Source organism: Mustela nigripes, chromosome 1 (genome assembly GCF_022355385.1).
Source record: "Mustela nigripes isolate SB6536 chromosome 1, MUSNIG.SB6536, whole genome shotgun sequence".
Lineage (NCBI taxonomy): Eukaryota > Metazoa > Chordata > Mammalia > Carnivora > Mustelidae > Mustela > Mustela nigripes.
This window is the reverse complement of record NC_081557.1, coordinates 214024020-214043117: the sequence shown is the minus strand read 5'-3', so window position 1 is coordinate 214043117 and position 19098 is coordinate 214024020.

The following is a 19098-nucleotide window of genomic DNA, read 5'->3' as shown; positions in this document are numbered from 1 at the left end:
ACACCATCTAAATGTGCTATGATTTGGGGCAAGTTGCACTTTTTTTTTTTAAGATTTTATTTATTTATTTGGGAGAGAGAAAGAGAGAGCATGAGCAGGGAGAGAGGCAATGGGAGAGGGAGAGGGACAAGCAGACTCCCACTCCCACTGAGCACAGAGCCAGACACAGGGCTCAATCCCAGAACCCTGAGATCGTGACCTCAGCCGAAGTCAGACACTTAAGCTAGGCACTCCAGGCAAGTTGACCTGGAGTTTTCATCTCTGTAAAATGGACACAGTGCAGTGCCTATTTGTCAGGTTAAAGTGGGGATTAACTGGGCTAACAGACACACCTAGGACAGTATAGCACTCAACACACAGTAGTATTGTTGTGGACCTATTTGCACACAGTTACAATACACTGAAACTCCAAAAATGGCATATTCTGACCTTCGTTCATTCAACCAACATTAATGACCATGTGCTGGGCACCATGGTAGCTTGCTGAAGGCACAGAAATAAACTGACCATGAGGAATCCCTGAGTAGAGCAGCAAGAAAAGAACCTTTATGGCCAGGTAGACCTGAGTGGGCTGTGCCACTTGGGCAAGTAACAAAACCTCTCTGAAGACAATACCTGAGGGTGTCATTGAATTCTTTTGAGGATTGAATTAGGTGACAATTAGCTGAGTGTCATTTAGCAAACGGTTAGCAGACACTCAACTAAGTGGCCCCCCCTTAACCACAGGACATACCTTCCAAGACCCACAAATTCTTGTGGTCTACATATTAGCAACAAATTCTACATATACTATGTTGGTTCCTATACATACAGACCCTATGATAACATTTAATTTATAAATTAGGCATAGTCAGAGACTACCAACAATAATAATAAAATAAAATAATTATAATGACACACTATAATAAAAGTTATGTGAATATGATCTCTCTCACAATATATTATACTGAACTTAACCATCTTTTTTTTTTAATTTTTACTATGTAATGGTAGTCACCATACAGTACGTCATTAGTTTTTGATGTTGTGTTCGATGATTCATTTTGGATAATACCCAGTGCTCCATGCAACCTGTGCCTTCCTTGATACCCATCACTAGACTCACCCATCCCCTCACCCCGCCTCCCTCCTAAAATCCCGTTTGTTTCCCAAAGTCCATAGTTTCTCATGGTTCATCTTCCACTCCGGTTTCCCCCACTTCACTTTTCCCTTCCGTCTCCTAATGCCCTCCATGCTATTCCTTACGTTCCACAAATTAAGTGAAACCATATGATAACTGACTTTCTCTGCTTGACTTATTTCACTCAGCATAATCTCCTCCAGTCCCACCATGCTGATGCAAAAGTTGGGTATTCATCCTTTCTGATGGCTGAGTAATATTGCGTTGTACATATGGACCGTATCTTCTTTATCCATCTGTCTGTTGAAGAGCATCTTGGCAACTGTGGCCATTGCTGCTATGAACATTGGGAAGCATATGCCTCCTCTTTTCACTACATCTGGATCTTTGTGGTAAATACCGAGTAGTGCAATTGCTGGGTTATAGGTAGCTTTATTTCTAATTTTTTTTTTTTAATTTATTTGACAGAGAGAGATCACAAGTAGGCAGAGAGGCAGGTGGTGGGCAGGGGGGAATGTAGGCTCCCCACCAAGCAGAGAGCCAGATGTGGAGCTCAATCCCAGGATCCTGAGATCATGACCTGAGCCAAAGGCAGAGGCTTAACCCACTGAGCCACCCAGGTGCCCCAATTTTTAGTTTTTTGAGGAAACTCCATACTCTTTTCCAAAGTGACTATACCAACTTGTATTCCCACCAACAGTGTAAGAGGTTTCCCCTGAACTTACCCTTCTTATGATGATGATGATAACAAATGATAAAATGCTTGAGATCAGAGATGAAGGGAGGTGAATCATGCAAGCATTGTGATATAGCCCTAGTCTACTATTGACCTTTAGGCCATTTGTCAGAAGGAGCAGCATCTCCCTCCAGACCATAGTTGAGTACTGGTAATTGAAACTATGGAAAGTAAAACTGTGGGTAAGTGGGGACCACTTGACTAGTACTGGGATGGTTGTGTGCAAACTAGAGAGATCCCAATGAGTCAGTAGATTCTAGGAAGGCTTTTAAAACACAGTGACACTAGATCAGGCTGTTGAAGGGAAAACAAAAGGTGGGGAAGGCATTCAAACAGAATTGTAGGGAACACTGCAGGGTGGATATTGGGACGTCTGGGGCAGCATAGGAGAGACCACCTCTGAGCCATATAGCTGGTTCATGGAAGTGTGGGTCCTCGCATGTGGGTTTTGAGTTATCTTCCTTCCTTGGTCAACTTCCTTAGATATTTTTAAATCATTCAAGTAATACAATCACATTTTACAAATTGGAAAGGGAAAAGAAGAAAAATGCCCCACCCCCTATTCCAAAATCCTGACCCCACTACCTAACAGTTTGTTATCTTTCCTTCCAGCCTTTATTCTGATCTCTGATGGCTTTAAAGTAGTTATACTTTATACTATTTAATATTTTATATATACATATATACATTTTAAAATTTTTGCTCTTTCCACTTCACTGTGCATACATGGTTCTTGCCAGGCCATGTCTCCTCTCCTAAAACATTGAGTTGGGCTCAAATCCCAGCTCTGTACCCAGTGGTCACTTTGAGCTGAGTATCTTATCCTGTAATTTCCCTGTGTGTCAGGCTACCTGTAAGAACCAGTAAAGAACAGACCTGACATAGCCTCTTAGTAATGGTGCTTCTTCCTCTCTTCACACTTCCCGCTAGAAGGTCAGCTCCATGAGAGCAGGGCCAGTCCCCATCTCTCTCCACCACAGAGCCCCTACCACCAGAATAATGCCTGGTATGCTCTCAAGCAATGCCGGCCAAACTCCCTCTCCCACAGTGTGATCCCAGTGACAACAGACTGATCACCCACCAGAGACTGAAAAACTAATAGGTCCAGGGCCTTCAACAGATTTAACAGCTAAAATTCATCCACCAGCACCTGTTGTTCACCTACTGACTAGTGAAGTACAGTGTTGAGGAGGAAAGAGGGGAGAGGCTAAATCAATTACATAATTCTTCTTTTTCCTCCTTCAACAGTATTTGCTAACATCACTGAGTGTTTGACAAAGCATTTGACAAATTCCCTGCAACATTGCCATCATAGAAGTAGTTTATCATTTCCATATTACAAACAGGGAAATGGAGGTAAGCAATTTGGACAAAATTAAGTTAGTCAAGAAGGGTTTTGAACCCAGACAATCTCTTTTCAAGTCTGTTCGGCAAACACTACTTCTACATGATTAGGCAACAGATAGTTAATGGACACCCACTATGAGCTGGCTCAGAGTTGGCAGACTCAATGTGTTCTGGATGAGGTTTTGTGATCTACAGCAGAAACTTCTAGAAATATGGTCTTGGGCATGGATCAGTGGCAACCATGAAGCTCTGAGCATCACTGAAAAGCTTGGAGTGGGCCTGTTCTCCTAGAAAGTTGTTTATCGTCTCAACATGTTTTATACCTCTCAAAGAACTTTCACCAGAAAAAGGGTGAATAAATGCTGAATATCAAAATGACTGAAAATCACACTCACTGATGTAACCCGTGATCTGTTTTGATCTGTTTTTTTTTTTTTTCTAGCAGTCTTGTGAAAAGGAAAGCTGCATGATTTCTCCTCCTACATCCAGAAACTGAGCAGAGCTGAACCTTGTATTCACTCTTTATTCTACATTTTCAATGACACAAGAATTAGTAGGACTCTGCAGAATGCCTTGAAATGCTTTTCATTCACTTGGGCGTCACTGGTAGTCACTGGTTTGTTTATTTAATCTGGGTGGTGGTTCAAGTGCAGAAGTCAACTTCTCAGCCACTCCTTCAGTTGGGGCTAACCTCAGCCTCACAGATTCAGTGACTTCTTGGCACTCTCCACCCTACCGTCTCTTCACCCCTCACCTCTTCACCTTTACTTGCGGGGAACAGCTTAGATACTCCATGCCTTGAACATTTTTATAAGCGTTCTCCTTGTTGTCTTTCCTGAGGTTTTCTTTCTTTATTTTTTTTTTCTTTTTAAAGATTTTATTCATTTATTTGACAGAGATCACAAGTAGGCAGAGAGGCAGGCAGGGGGTGGGGAGTAGGCTCCCCGCTAAGCAGAAAGCCCGATCCTTGATCCCAGGATCCTGAGATCATGACCTGAGCCAAGGGCAGAGGCTTTAACCCACTGAGCCATCCAGGCGCCCCTTTCCTAAGGTTTTCTTTCATATGCTGTATACTTCCTGATTTTATTTTTGGATTCAGATAGCTTCCTCATCTTTTGCTCCACACAGCCTCTACATGGACTCTGAAACAGTCTTTAATAGTCTTTATCTTGAGAATGATTCCAATGACTAGCTAGTCCCTAGTACCTAGTAGACCCTGGAAAACTGTGTGTTGATGAATATCAGACTTTAACGTAAGTCTTTTCCTCTCATTCACTTATTTTTCCAGGCATGCATACACGTTCACTAAGCACCTTCTGTGTTCTGTGGACTGTTTTGGGTACAGGAGATACAGTAGTTTACGAAAAGTCAGTCCTGGGGCAACTGACTGTCTCCTTCAGAAGAGAGAATGACTCTTGATCTTGGGGTCATAGGTAGGAGTCTCACATTGAGTGTAGAGATTACTACAAAAAATGAAAAAACTTTAAAAAATTCAGTCCTTACAGAGCTCATATGGGGAGGGCGGACAGACCTATAATGGACAAGATAAAAAAAGTAAATCATAGTGTATGTGAGGTGGAGATGAGAGCTAAGAAATGAAACTGGAGGGAATGGGATAAGGACTGGGGGAGGGTGATAACATTGGATGGAGGGCCAGGATATTCTGAGAAGGTGGCATCTGAGGAAAGATCTGAGGAAGGTGAGATAACCTAACCACATGACATCTGGAAACAGCTCCAGTAGAGAGGGAGAAAAAGAGCAAGTGCTGAACATCTGGTGTGTTGGAAGAGGAGCAAAGGTCAAAGAAGGGATGCTGGTGCAGAAGGAGCAAGGAGAAAAGAAGTAGCTGAGGTCAGAGATGCAGCAGCAGGAAATGACATTTTCTGACTTGCATTTTCTCAGACTCGCTCTTGTTCCTGTTAAGAAGCTGAAGTGGGACAAGGGCAGAAACAGGGAGACTGCTCAGGAAGCGATGACACCATGATCCAGACAAGAGATGACAGTGATTTGGGCCAGATTGGCATCAGTGGATGTGGTTGAATTCTGGATATATTTCAAAGGTAGAACTGGGAGAATCTGTAAGACAATAAGAGAGGTCAAAGGCAACTCCAAGGATGTGGGCTCGAGACAACTGGAAGGAGGGAGTTGTCATTAACTAAGTTGAGGAAGAGTCAATGAAAGAGAGTTCATTTGGGGGCGCCTGGGTGGCTCAGTGGGCTAAAGCCTCTGCCTTCGGCTCAGGTCATGATCTCAGGGTCCTGGGATAAGAGTCCCGCATCGGGCTCTCTCTCAGCAGGGAGCCTGCTTTCCTCTCTCTCTCTCTCTGCCTACTTGTGATCTGTCTCTGCCAAATAAATAAATAAAATCTTAAAAAAAAAAAGAGAGAGAGAGAGAGAGTTCATTTGGGGCATGCTTAGTCTGAGATGCCTACTACATACCCATGTGAAAATGAGAAAGCAAGGACTGTCTCGGGTCTTACAGATAGTACTCATTCTATCCCAGCAACAGTAGCACGAGGCTGGAAGTAGATACCTGGTCCCTGTTTACAGAGTAAATTGAGGCCCAGACAGGATGAGTGACTTACCCAAGGTGACTGGCGAGTAGGTGCTGGGACTGGAGAAGTGGGATTTAAACCTGCACAGCGGGCTCCAGAAAAAAGAAAAGAAAGAAAACCCTGCCTTAAGCTCTGAGTCAGTCCCTGCTGCCTGTGTCTTGGCACACTCTGATTAGATTAAGTCAGAGGGTTCTGCTGCCTGACCTGAGTGGGGCTGGAGCCTCACATGGGCTGAGAGAGGAGTAGGGGAAGTTCCCCAGAAGAAAGCCAGGCTATCTTACCAGAAGAAAAGTGAAAAGTTCCCAAATTTCGAAAACAAGAAAAGCACACTGATGTCAGAAGTTGCCCACTCCTAACAACTTGGGCAGTTTATAGATGAGTCACATATGCTTTTCAAACCACCCAGAGAACCCCAAAATTCATGCCACAAATTTCTCAACAGATTTTCTTACTGGATGTTTATTCTGATTTCCTGGGACTCTTGTGTTCTCCATTCTTCCGTTCCATACAAAGAGGCTAAAAGTCAAATAGCTCAGCTGGGAGGAGGAACACATTCTTGAGCATCTGAGAGCCAACTGTGCAACGTTTTCCCGACTGAGTGTGCTTCAGAGCAGGCTTGGAACAAAACAAACAAAAAGCTCAAAGCCCCACATGTTATTCACGGAAAGTAAGGGTACTGAATATTATTCACTGACTTTCATATTTTGATTTTTTAAAATAAGCTTAACTTTTAGAGCAGTTTTAGGTTCACAGCAAAATTAAGCAGAAAATGCAAAGTGCCCATAAGCCCACTTTCCCCCAACGTGCACCACCTCCCCACTATCAACATCCCCCTGAACTGATACACTTGTTACAGTAGGTACACTGAATCGGCTCATCGTGATCACCCAAAGCCCATAGTTTACTTAGTGTTGTACATCACACAGATTTTGACAACAGAATGTATAGCTACCAATACAGTGTCACATAGAATAGCTTCACCACCCAAAAAAAATCCTGGGCCCCTCTGTTTATCCCTCTTTCCCCCTAACTTCCGGCAACCACTGATCTTTCTACTGTCCCCATGATTTTGCCTTTACTAGAATGTCATATAGTTAGAATCCTACAATGTGTAGCCTTCTGATTGGCTGCTTTCTCTCAGTAATATGCATCTAAGGTTTCACCATGTCTTTGCATAGCTTAACAGCTCATTTTAGCACTCAATAATATTCCATTGTCCGGAGGTACTGAAGTTTATTTATCCATTCACTTACTAAAGAACATTTTGGTTATTTTGTTGCATTTTCTGAAACAAGATTTTTTTCAACCTGAGGAGTTTTAAAATTCTGCTAATTTTACTAAGTAATAAGTAGAGTAAAATCCAAACATTTATTTTAGAAAGACAGCCCTTCTTGCAAAGTGACAGCTCTACACATACTTTTTTCAAGTTATACTAACAATCACAAGCTCAGATGTAATTTTGAAAATTAAGGGTATAGGGGCACCTGGGTGTCTTGGTGGTTAAGTGTCTAACTCTTGACGTAGGCTCAGGTCATGATCTCAGGGTCATGAGATGGAGCTTGGGGATTGGCTCTGCCCTGAGTGGGGAATCTGCTTAAGATTCTCCCTCTCCTTCTTCCCCTCCACGCTCCCCCCACGCCACCCGGATCCCACACACACTTTCTCTCTCTCTCTCTCTATATATATATAATTTTTAAAAAAGAAAACTAAGAGCTTGAAGAAGAAAATTACATCACTCAAAACTTCATCACTCAGAAGCAAATTTCGTTAATATTAATAATGTAATAACATTTTATAAATAATGCATTAATTATATTACTGCCTATAATTATTTAATTAATTACTAACCTGTTGTCAATTATCATTTATTGTTAATAATTAAATTGATTAATAGATTATTGATACTTGGTTGGTTGCATTTATTAATAATTTATAGTTGGTTAATAATTCATTGTTAATATTAAAATGAATAATCAGCACACATGATGCTAAGTGAAAAAAGTCAGTCACAAAAGACCATATATTGTATAGTTCCATTTATATGAAATGCCTAGAACTGACAAATCTATCAAGACAGAAAGTAGATTACAGGTTGTCTATGGCTGCATTTTGGGGGCATGAGGAGTGAGGACAAATGGGCATGGGGTTTCTTTTAGGGTTGATTCAAATGTCCTAAATTTGGATTGTGTGGTGGTTGCTAAGCTGAGTATGCCAAAGACCATTGAATCATATACTTTAAAAAGACAAATTTCATGGTACATGAGTTATATCTCAATAGAAATGTTCTAAAAATTCCCGCACTTGGGGGGCCTGGGTGCCTCAGTTGGTTAAGCAACTGCCTTCAGCTCAGGTCATGATCTCAGGGTCCTGGGATCGAGCCCCACATCAGGCTCCCTGCTAAGCAGGGAGTGTGTTTCTCCCTCTCCCTCTGCCCAACCTTGCTCCTCCTCTCCCCGACTCTTGCTCTCTCTCTGTCTCTCATTCACTCTCTCACTCTCTCTCAAATAAATAAAATCTTCTTTAAAAATAAAAATAATACAATAAAATTCCTTCCTTCGTGGAGCTTACATTATCTAGTTGCTACTCTGTCCCATTTCTCCTGGATCTGATATGAAGACAGCCCATTTCATATTTGATGCCACGGGAAAAAAAAAAAAAAAACCCAAGAGGAAAAAAGAGACAAGGGGAAAGAGGTGTATTTAGCATGTATTAGTTTATGCTACTATCCAACATTGTGGTGGCTTTTTGGCACAGTTCTCCGTAACTCCTCCCGGACCTGGAAACAGGGAAAATTGTTTTCATGGGCAGAACTGTTCATATGCTGCTTTTCCCTGCTCTTAGAAGGAGAATGAGGGAAGGAGAAAGGAGAAAAGGAGGATTAAAAGGAAGTAGAGGAGGGGCACCTGCATAGCTCTGCCAATTAAATGTCTGCTTTCAGCTCAGGTCATGATCTCAGGGTCCTGGGATCCAGCCCTGCGTAGGGCTCCCTGCTCCGCAGGAAGTCTGTGTCTCCGTCTGCCTCTGCCTCTGCCTCTGCCTCTGACCCTGCGCGTTCTCTCTCACTCACTCTCTCTCATATAAATAAATATTTTTTAAAAATAAAAGAAAGCAAAGGAAAAGAGAAAGAGGAAGAAAGGGACAGGGGAAGAGGAAATATTAACTGAGCATTAAGCAGGTGCCCAACACGCCATTGGGCTCTGAGATGTATCATGTTATTAAATCCTAAACCCAACCCTCCTCCCCCCAGAGGTAGGTACTTCTACAACACTCATTTCACAGATTTGGAAACTGAATGCAGTGGGCCTTGAATTTTTAGAAAGGGGTGGGCTAAATCAATTATGTAAAATCTTTCCTACAGAATATTATGTAGCTATTAAAAAAAAAAAAAAAGGTGCCTGGGTGGCCCAGTAGTTAGGTGTCTGCCTTTGGCTCAGGTCATGATCCTGGGGTCCTGGGATTAAAACCTGCATCTGGCTGCCTGCTTGGTGGAAAGCCTGCTTCTCCCTCTCCCACTCCCTGCTTGTGTTCCCTCTCTCACTGTGTCTCTCTCTGTCAAATAAACAAATAAAATCTTAAAAAAAAAAAAAAAAAGTGAGAATCTATGTGTTGATATGAAGCAATCTCTAGGATATATTTGTAAGTAGAAAAAGAGCAAGATATGAAGTGTTGTGTATTGAATACTCCCTTTTGTGTAAGGAAAGACGGGGGACAGGATCATGATATTTATTTGCAAGTGCTGTATCTCAGCAAAGAAAAGAAGTGTTTATCAGTGTGAAGGGTAGGGAACAGAAAGATGGCAGAGGGGAAATGAGGCTTTTTACATTGTTTTCAGTTCTGAACTATGGGTTTATATGGCCTTTTCAGGAATAATATAAAAGTCACCAAATAGCATTTAAAATAAAGATAACTATTTATATTACAGAAATGAACAACTGGGGACCGCAGGGATTTCACATCTTATCAGTCATGCTTATCAAAACACGTCCAGTGGAGAAATCAACAGACCCCAGTGTTGCGTGCAGCTGCATCCTTGTTTCTTCATGTTTCAAAACCACACAAAGCTAATGAAGACATCCTTCCGCTGTGCCTCGACCTGACTACGGCGCCCCCCCCCGCTGCCAGTGGCTCTGAGAATGGAGCCTCCAGACAGGAAGTGAAAAATTTATCATAAGGTCCCAAGAGAGGAACACTTATGAATATGTATATGCCCGAGAGAAGACTATTTGGAAATTCAGAAATGTTTCCCAGATAAACATCCCCATTTCCCTGGGTCCTTTTAGAGCTTTCACAGTGGGGTCACAGTGACTCCAAAAAACTCCATTTCAGTGGCTTTTGAAACCTCCACTTGTCTGGAGAGCATCGGCCCCTTCCAAAGAGGCCCTCTTCACTATTTCTGGAGGTCTCATGGGGTATGTTTGTTCTCTGCTCACCCAGTCCTGTGGTGTCCATCACAATTTTCCTTTCTTGTTCTATCACAACTGGTGACTAAGCTGAAGAGGCTGCATGGTGGACACCTTCTATTTGGGCTTCTAGATTCTTCTTCTTCTTCTTCTTCTTCTTCTTTTTTTAAGTAATCTCTATACCCAACGTGGGGCTCAAACCTATGACCCTAAGATCAAGAGTTGCATGCTCTACCAACTGAGCCAGCCAGACGCCCCATAGCCTTCTAGATTCTTCACCTATCTTCATCTGGCTCTCTGCCCCGGCAGTCTCTCCCAGAGGGTGGACAGACAGTGGGTCCATTAGAGCTGCTATCACAAAATACCAAAGATCAAGTGGCTTAGAAACAACTGAAATTCATTTCCCACAGTTCTGGAGGCTGAGAAGTCCAAGATCAAGGCACCAGCACAGTCACATTCTGATGAGGGCCTTCCTCCAGGTTCACAACCAGGGCCTCCTGGCTGTGAGTTCATATGGTGGAAGGAGTGAGAGATATTTGAGGAATTTTTTTATAAGGTACCAGACCCATTCATAAGGTCCCACCCTCAAGACTGAAGCCCCTCTCACAAGCCCACATCTCAATACCACTGTCTTCAGGAGTTAGGAGTTCAAGATATTCATTTGGGGTGGCATTCACAAACATTCAGACCATAGCATTTCCCCAGCTGGTTCCCTTGTGCTAGGTTGCCTCACTCTTGCTGGATTCATTGACAGAGGGCACTGCTCCTCTCCAGGTGGTCTCTCCATGGGACCCTTTCCCTCCAGATCCTTATAGCCACTCCATCTGCTCATTCCTTCAAGCCTTGGTGTGCTCTGCAAACCTTCAATGCCTTTGTAAAGGGTCCCTTCTTCAGCACTCCTCAAAGTTTCCTAATCTGAGCGTGTCCTCTGCATCCTCCTAGGACCCTAAATGATATGGACTGGTCCTTCCACAAGGCAGTTTGATTTTGTCCCATCATTGCCTTTGTGGGCCACCTTCACTGGGAATCTTCAGTTTTGCCATGGCTAGGTCACTTTTTGAGAGCTGGGTCCCCCCACAATGCCACCCATGGCTCTGGGTCTCACAGTGCTCTCTCTCTCTCTCTCTGAGGCCCTCTCTCACAGAGAGAGACACTACCAATAATCACACCAGAGCAAAGGACACCGATTGCCACAATTGTGGGTCAACAAGGAAGTTGGGCCTTCACACATGCACACACGCACGTGCACACGGAGACCAGTCTCCACTAGACATGATGACCATTTCATTCTTCTCTGCTTTCCAGATCTCCTTTGTTATCTGACCTTTCCTCCCACAAATAAATTTCTGGAAGCCCCCATGCCATCCACCCAGACTTACCTGAGCCCCAGAGACAGTCTGACTATTAAAAGATGAGTACAGGGCGCCTGGGTGGCTCAGTGGGTTAAGCCGCTGCCTTCGGCTCAGGTCATGATCTCAGGGTCCTGGGATCGAGTCCCACATCGGGCTCTCTGCTCAGCAGGGAGCCTGCTTCCCTCTCTCTCTCTCTGCCTGCCTCTCTGTCTACTGTGATCTCTCTCTGTCAAATAAATAAATAAAATCTTTAAAAAAAAAAAAAAGATGAGTACAGTGTGGTATAGTTTGAATATAGAGGAGTTTCATCTGTTACCGGATGCAACGCTAACACGATAGCACCTTACCTTCCCCGTGACTTATATTTGGTTGATGTGCTCAGTCACAGACTGTGAAATGGCCTCTTCCCTCCCCTCAGTGATCCTGCTGGCCTGGCCTCCTAGCTGCTGCTGAATAATTCAGCCATGTGGCCACAATGGGGCCTTTGCTTTGGTTTCTTCTACCTAAATGCCTGATATCCACAGATATCAGCACGGTTGGGTCCCTCCACAATTTGGAATCTTTGTTCAAGCATCATCTATGAACGCTTTGCTGACCTCGCTATTTCGAACCACAGCCCAGCCCAATGCTTTCTCTGCACTTCACTGCTGTATTTTTCCCATATTTTCCCCCACCACCTTCCAAAACACAATTTCCTACTTTATACCAGTTGCATATTGCTTCTCTCCACCACCCACCAGAGTGTGTGTTCCAAGAAGGCACAGACTTCCCTCCCTTCGCTGAAGGAATCCCAGTGCTTAGAACATAAGACACAAGTCTTAGAACATTAGACACATAGACATGTGATATTTGTTGAATGACTTCGAGACTGAAGCAGAAATGTGACCACCCGTCTCTCTTGTCAGAGTGTTTCAGTCAATAGCTCCCCGTTGCTCTAAGGACAAAACTAAAGCCCCTTCAGCATATTTACAGACTGGCAGTAATTCACTTTCTGGTCTTACACAAGCCAACTTCCCCCATCACCATGAGTTATTATAAAAAAGGAACTTATACAATGTAGGAAAAATAAGAAATAGTAGAGTTGATAGCGCTGTGATGAAGAGGGACAAGGACAGGAAAGTGACCTGTTTAAGGAAGAGCAAGCGTGCCAGGCGTGTATTATTCTGGTGCCCACTATCCCCCCACCACCTTCCTGGACCCACACTACCTACCTTTGGAGGAATGGCTTCTCTTCCTCCCAATGGACAATATTTGCTGAATGAGTGAGAGGAAATACAAGGAGTCAAGCAAACAAATTCAGTGGAAAAAAGAGATGGTTAGTGGATCTTGGCAAGAAGGAAAGCAAGTACTTCCAGATGTTATTGGTGTCAAAGAAAACCAGAATCAGACACAGGGTAAAGAGGTGACAGCAAATTTCATTCAGGAACTACTACAATAGAAGAACAGGAGCCCTGAGTGTAGACCTGAGCTTCAGTTCCAATTGAGCCTGGACGAGTGGGGATTCCCAGCCTAGGAAGAACAGCGGGGAGGTCAGTGAGTAGAAGATTACTAAGAGGGACATCAAGGGCAAGGGAGGCATTCTGGCTAAACCACGTAGGGCTCTCGCTAAAGGTTGGTAAAGTGAAGGGAAAACAATTTTCCTCTACCCTTCTGAGTTTTTGACTGAGGTCCCTGTAATAAAAGAGAGAAAAATAAACAGATGTATTAGCATGTATACCTCCATAAGGACATGGGAGATACCCAGGGGAAAGAAAAAAAGAGTAACTCCCTGAGGGGACTCAAAATTCAGTATTAAATACTACCTGAATAAGGAAAGGGGAGGGAAGAGGCCAGGTATGGAAAGTTACCCGGGAAAGTACAGTAAATAAGCACAAAGTTTGCGATGCAGATTTAAGTCAGTTTTTTCCCCCCACTGGTAAGATTGTCTTGTGATTTTGTGGTCAGCTTTATGGAGGTATAACTGACACATCATAAGGCATTTAAAGTATACAGGTGTTGCTTGGATACACAGATACATTGTGACAATTCCCCCATCAAGCGAATTAACACCCCATCACCTCACACAGTTAACCTATTTTGTGCGTGGAAACATTTAAGGTCTACTCTCTTGGCAAATTTCAGTTGTAGAATACAATCTTAAGGACTATACTCACCATGTTATTTTTTAGGTCTTCAGACCTCATTCATCTCAAAACTGAAAGTTTATACCCTTTTAACCTGTGGCCCCTGGCAACCACTTTTCTGTTTCTGTTTCTGTTTACAGAAGTGTGATTTGCCAACTTAAGGTAAGTTATAGATAGCTTGAGAGAAAAGAGGAAAAAAAAATATTTCCTTAATCTGGAAAACAAAACAGACAAGAACTGGTAATATCATCCAGAAGCAGAAAAATACCACACAACTCTAACATACATATAGAAACATATATAAACCATGCAGACAGACACAAAAAGAGATCTTACAGTTTTCATTCTAAAGTTTTAGGGTGTCTGGGTGGCTCGGTCGCTAAGAGTCTGCATAATGCTCAGGACATGATCTTAGGGTCCTGGGATTGAGCCCCACGTCTGGCTCCCTGCTCAGTGGGAAGCCTGCTTCTCCTTCTCCCAGTCCTGCTGCTTGTGTTCCCCCACCCCTGTGTGTCAAATAAATAAATAAAATCTTTTAAATAAATAAGTAAATACATCAATATAAATAAAATAAAATAAATTCAAAAAAAATAAAATTTTAGCCATGAGACATGTACAATACTATAAGGCTCATCAGTTTATAAAAGGACAGTTGGGGGGCTCCTGGGGGCGCTCAGTCAGTTAAGCATCTGCCTTTGGTTCAGGTCATGATCCCAGGAGCCTGGTGGAGTCCTGCATCAGGCTCCCCGCTCAGTGGGGGGATCTGCTTCTCTCTCTCCCTCTGCTCCTACCCCTGCTCATGACCACTCAGCCCCTCTTAAATAAATAAAGTTTTTTTTTTTTTTTTTTAAGATTTTATTTATTTATTTGACAGAGAGAAATTACAAGTAGATGGAGAGGCAGGCAGAGAGAGAGGGGGGAAGCAAGCTCCCTGCTGAGCAGAGAACCCGACGCGGGCCTCGATCCCAGGACCCTGAGATCATGACCTGAGCCGAAGGCAGCAGCTTAACCCGCTGAGCCACCCAGGCGCCCAAGTTTTTTTTTTTTAATTCAAAAAAATAAAAGAACAATTGGATCCACATTGTGTTTCTGGTGGATGGAGCAGGTTAAGGTTACCTGCCGTTCTATGTGATAGATGTTTTCGTGATGCGTCCCACAGAATCTCAGAACCCGCCTCCTGGATCTGCAGACACACAGGCAGGCTAAGGAATGATGTTTGTTACACTCATGCTGTGTGAATAACCTTGGAAGCCTCATTATTTGCAATATAAGATTGACCTCCAGGTCAGAACTGAAGAACCTTCTGTTCTGGACACCAAGAGCTACAAATCCTGTCTCACATCCCCACTGGCTCCAAGCTGGGCTGGCCCCCCAGAATGGAATCCAGGAGGGGAGGCAGACACACATAGCCCAGGTTCCTTAAAAATATAAAAACATGATAACATAAAAATGTAGTTCACTCCAAATTGCATGTAGGCAAACAAATGTTTATCTTGAAACCCTGTCATTTACCCTATAAATAGGGCCCTCCCGCAGATGGTCGGCTGGAAGTCTCCCCTGAGGGGAGGACTCTGCCGAGGCCTCTTAATGGGGACTCCCACCTGGCTGTCTCCAGGGGGCTTCCCCAGCTGATAAGGTTGGATGTTGTAAGTACCCGATTTGATGTAACCTTGCCTTATTCTCGTTTATTGCCTACTATTACCCTCATCTATGTGTAGAGATTCCTTTCTTCTGCTGCTTCTATTAGGTTTCTATAATAAAGATAACATGTTATTTCCTTTTCGAAACTGAAACACTGCTATTATAAATCCTTTGTTCAGAACACCTGCTCTGACGGCCAAAGCCTCTTACTAATATTTGTAGAAGAGCTTTTAAGATTTTTTATTTACCTAGCTTCCAAAGAGCTCCTTTTTTCTTTTCAGCCTCAGTAATTCCCTCTGGAGGTCTGTGTGTTCCTAGGGAGCCCCTGGTAGAAGATAAGGGGTCAGAAGTTCCGGTGACTAAAGGGAGCTGGGGGCCAAAGTGGGGAGGGAAACATCTGGAAGGGATAGACAGAGCCATGGAGGAGGTGAGGTCTGGAGGGGGACAGACCAAAGGATTCCAGGAAACTGGATGATCAAAGGGAGCAAGAGGAGAAAGGAAGAGTAGAAACAACAAGAAGGAGGAACCAGTTTTGGGGGGGTGGGGATCTTAAGTTTCTGAAAGAAGCCAAGGAAATCCTCAATGACACCGCGCCAACACGGAGGATGTGGACAGACTGATGGAGGATAAAGTCAGCAGGAGTTCAAGAAGGGGGTTACAGTGGACTGAGAAGTCCCCACGTGACGAACAGAATCAAATACAACAGGTATTAAAAAAAACAGCTCCTATCAGGCTTTGAGTATCAACTACCAATGAGACCAACTTTTCTGATCATAGAACTCTTTTGGAAACACCTGCATGCCTCCGTGGGTTAAGGGACTGGCTCTAGATTTTGGCTCAGGTCCTCATCTCAGAGTTGCGAGATCCGGCCCTGCATCTGGCTCCACACTCAGCGGGGAGTCACCTTGATACTCTCTCCTCCCACTACCACTCCCCCTACTCGCACACCTAGTCTCTCTCAAATAAATAAATAAATCTTTAATAAAAACTCCTTCAAATAACATCAGATTTCAGCTGAGACAAGTAGTAAATATTCCCGGCAGTATTAAACTCCTTTTCTTTTTCAAATATGTTTTTCATCCTCTTTCTTTTAAACCAATGTATACTTACCATCCTTCACATCCTGGTATAGAGAGGCAGAGACCCTCACCCATGGAGATTTCAATTATAACTGTAAATGGGAACTAATTCTCAGTTTTCAGAGCTTCACTTTCCTGTGATTTCTGTTTCTTGAAAATAATTAGCTTAAAGTAATCTTTATACCAAAGAACCTTATTTTGCAGTTGATATATTCCACAATCCTTCACAGGCCAGGGTGATGAGATACTGAGGGTGGAGAATGAAGAACTAAATCATACCTCAAGGGAGGAGATTTTCACTTTTCACTCACCTGACCAGCAGGATTCTGCTTTAGCAAGAACGTTTCCTAAAACTGGACTAAACACACCAAGGACAGAGTCCAAGATGAGATGGGGGTTTCAGGGCTTAAAGGAGCCTGAATAAATTGAGTTCAAGGATGACCTCTTTGTCACTTGTCAGAGGATTCTGTCAGAATAATTGGTGAGCTATTTATTTATTTAAGCCACTGTTACTGCTTGTGATGAAGTTTTAGAATATAAGTGAGGTTCAGTGGGGTAAGGTCTAGAGACCACAACCAAGAAAAAATTCTTGAGGAGTCTTTGGTGCAAAATGATGGTTTGTTAAAGCATGGGAACAAGACACATGGGCAGAGAGAGCTGCTGCCCTGGGATTGTGAGGGGTGGCAGGTTTAGTACGCTGGGGTTGAGGGAGGTAAGGAAAAGGGAGGTTTCAAAAGAACTTTCTTATGCTAAAGAGTACCTACAAGATGCCTGAGGCCTTGCCTTTGCAAGGTTAAGGTTATTTTTCCGACTCTAGCAAGGCATTAACATCAAGATAGTTGAGAGATTGGGGGAAGAAGGTCACACCTGTCCCACCCAAGAGTGGGGGTGGGGAGAGGTGGCAGGGTGTCCGTTTATGCTTTGTCTTCAGCTGGCCTTCTGTTCCCTCATCACTTGGAAGATCAGTCCTGAAATCCAGAACCTATAGCTGAGGATACAGGGCTGCTTGGCACTTATGAGCTCTGGGAGGAGCCTCAGTGGCTCTGGGAGTACTCCCTGCCCCTACTCTACCCTGTGGCCCACAGCCGGAGGAAGTCAGCCAGGACAACCTAAGAGCCCGAGTCCAGAACGCTTACAGCCGTATTCGCGCTGGCTGCTCAGTTTTGAAATCATGTCTGACTTTCTCCCCTGGAATCATGGATTCACTTGTAAGGATCCAATGCGCTAATATATGAAAAGCATTTAGAACTCTGCCTGGCACCTATAAACATGGAAACAAAAGTGTGTAAACAGAAAAATGTCTGAAAAAATACGTACCACATTCAGACCAGTTATTTCTGGGGAACGACATCGGGAAACGTAACTCGACATAATACATTTCTTAATTTTTTTTTGTAATTAAAGGAGATGCAATAATTAGACATTGCCTATGGAAGATGTTGGTGATGATGATGATTTTGGCAAATAGTTACTATGTGGATGGTGCAGCAGAGTGGTTAAGGTACAAGAACTAAGATCATTTCTCCTGGTTTGAGTCCTGGCTTTGTAAGTCCCAAGCTACAGTATCTTGAGTTATTTTTCTGCTCTATGACCCTGAGTTTTCTCCCTGGGAAATGGGGATGGGGATGGGATATTACCTTGCAAATTGCATTGTGAAGCTCCAAAACGTTAATGCATGGGAAACACTTAGAATTGCTCCAGGTTGGAGCAGCTGGGTGGCTCAGTGGGTTAAAGCATCTGCCTTCAGCTCAGATCATGATCCCAGGGTCTTGGGATCAAGCCCTGCATCAGGCTGTCTGCTCAGCAGGAAGCCTGCTTCCTCCTCTCTCTGCCTAGCTCTCTCCCTACTTGTAATCTCTGTCTGTGAAATAATAAATAAATAAAATCTTTTTAAAAAAGGAACTGTGGGGCGCCTGGGTGGCTCAGTGTGTTAAGCCCCTGCCTTCGGCTCAGGTCATGATCTCAGGGTCCTGGGACCGAGTCCCGAATCGGGCTCTCTGCTCAGCAGGGAGCCTGCTTCCTCCTCTCTCTCTCTCTGCCTGCCTCTCTGTCTACTATGATCTCTCTCTGTCAAATAAATAAATAAAATCTTAAAAAAAAAAAAAAAAGGAACTGTGCCAGGCACACAGCAAATACTCCTCCCTTCTTAGCTAATGTTGGCAAGTCATCTGTGACCTTTTAGCACATTCTCAATCTTAGAGAAGAATGTGGGCTGGGATTTTTATACCAATGTAACTAGGGATCATAGGATAATAATTAGGTTTCAACTGGGGTTTTGTTGCCGGTGATTTATTTTGCTTTGGTATTTGGTGGGGTTTTTTGTTGGGGGGGGTTGTTTGCTTCTTTTTAGTTTTTAATTAGGTTTTAAAACACAGAGAGAAGTTAAGAGACCAGCAGCAGACCCCCCCTCTGCCCTTCATGTGTTTTGTTTGTTTATATGTTTGGTTGTTTTTAAAGATTTTATTTATTTGTAGGAGGGAGAGCACAAGCAGAGGGAGAGGGTGGAAAAGGAAGAAGAAGAAGCAGTCTCAGTGGGACTTAGTGCCAGTGATAGGGAAAACTGTACTCTAGGATGGCTGACCAAACCAGCAAGGGAATTCCAGTCCCTGTCTCAAAGCCCTTCTGGGTTCTTCTTTCCTACCCCATTTCCCACACATGCATCAAAAGTATGCAGAATGAGAAGGGTATAAATCCCCCTCCCTGCTTGTGTTCGGGGCTCAGACTTTTGGAGAACAACCTTGTCTGA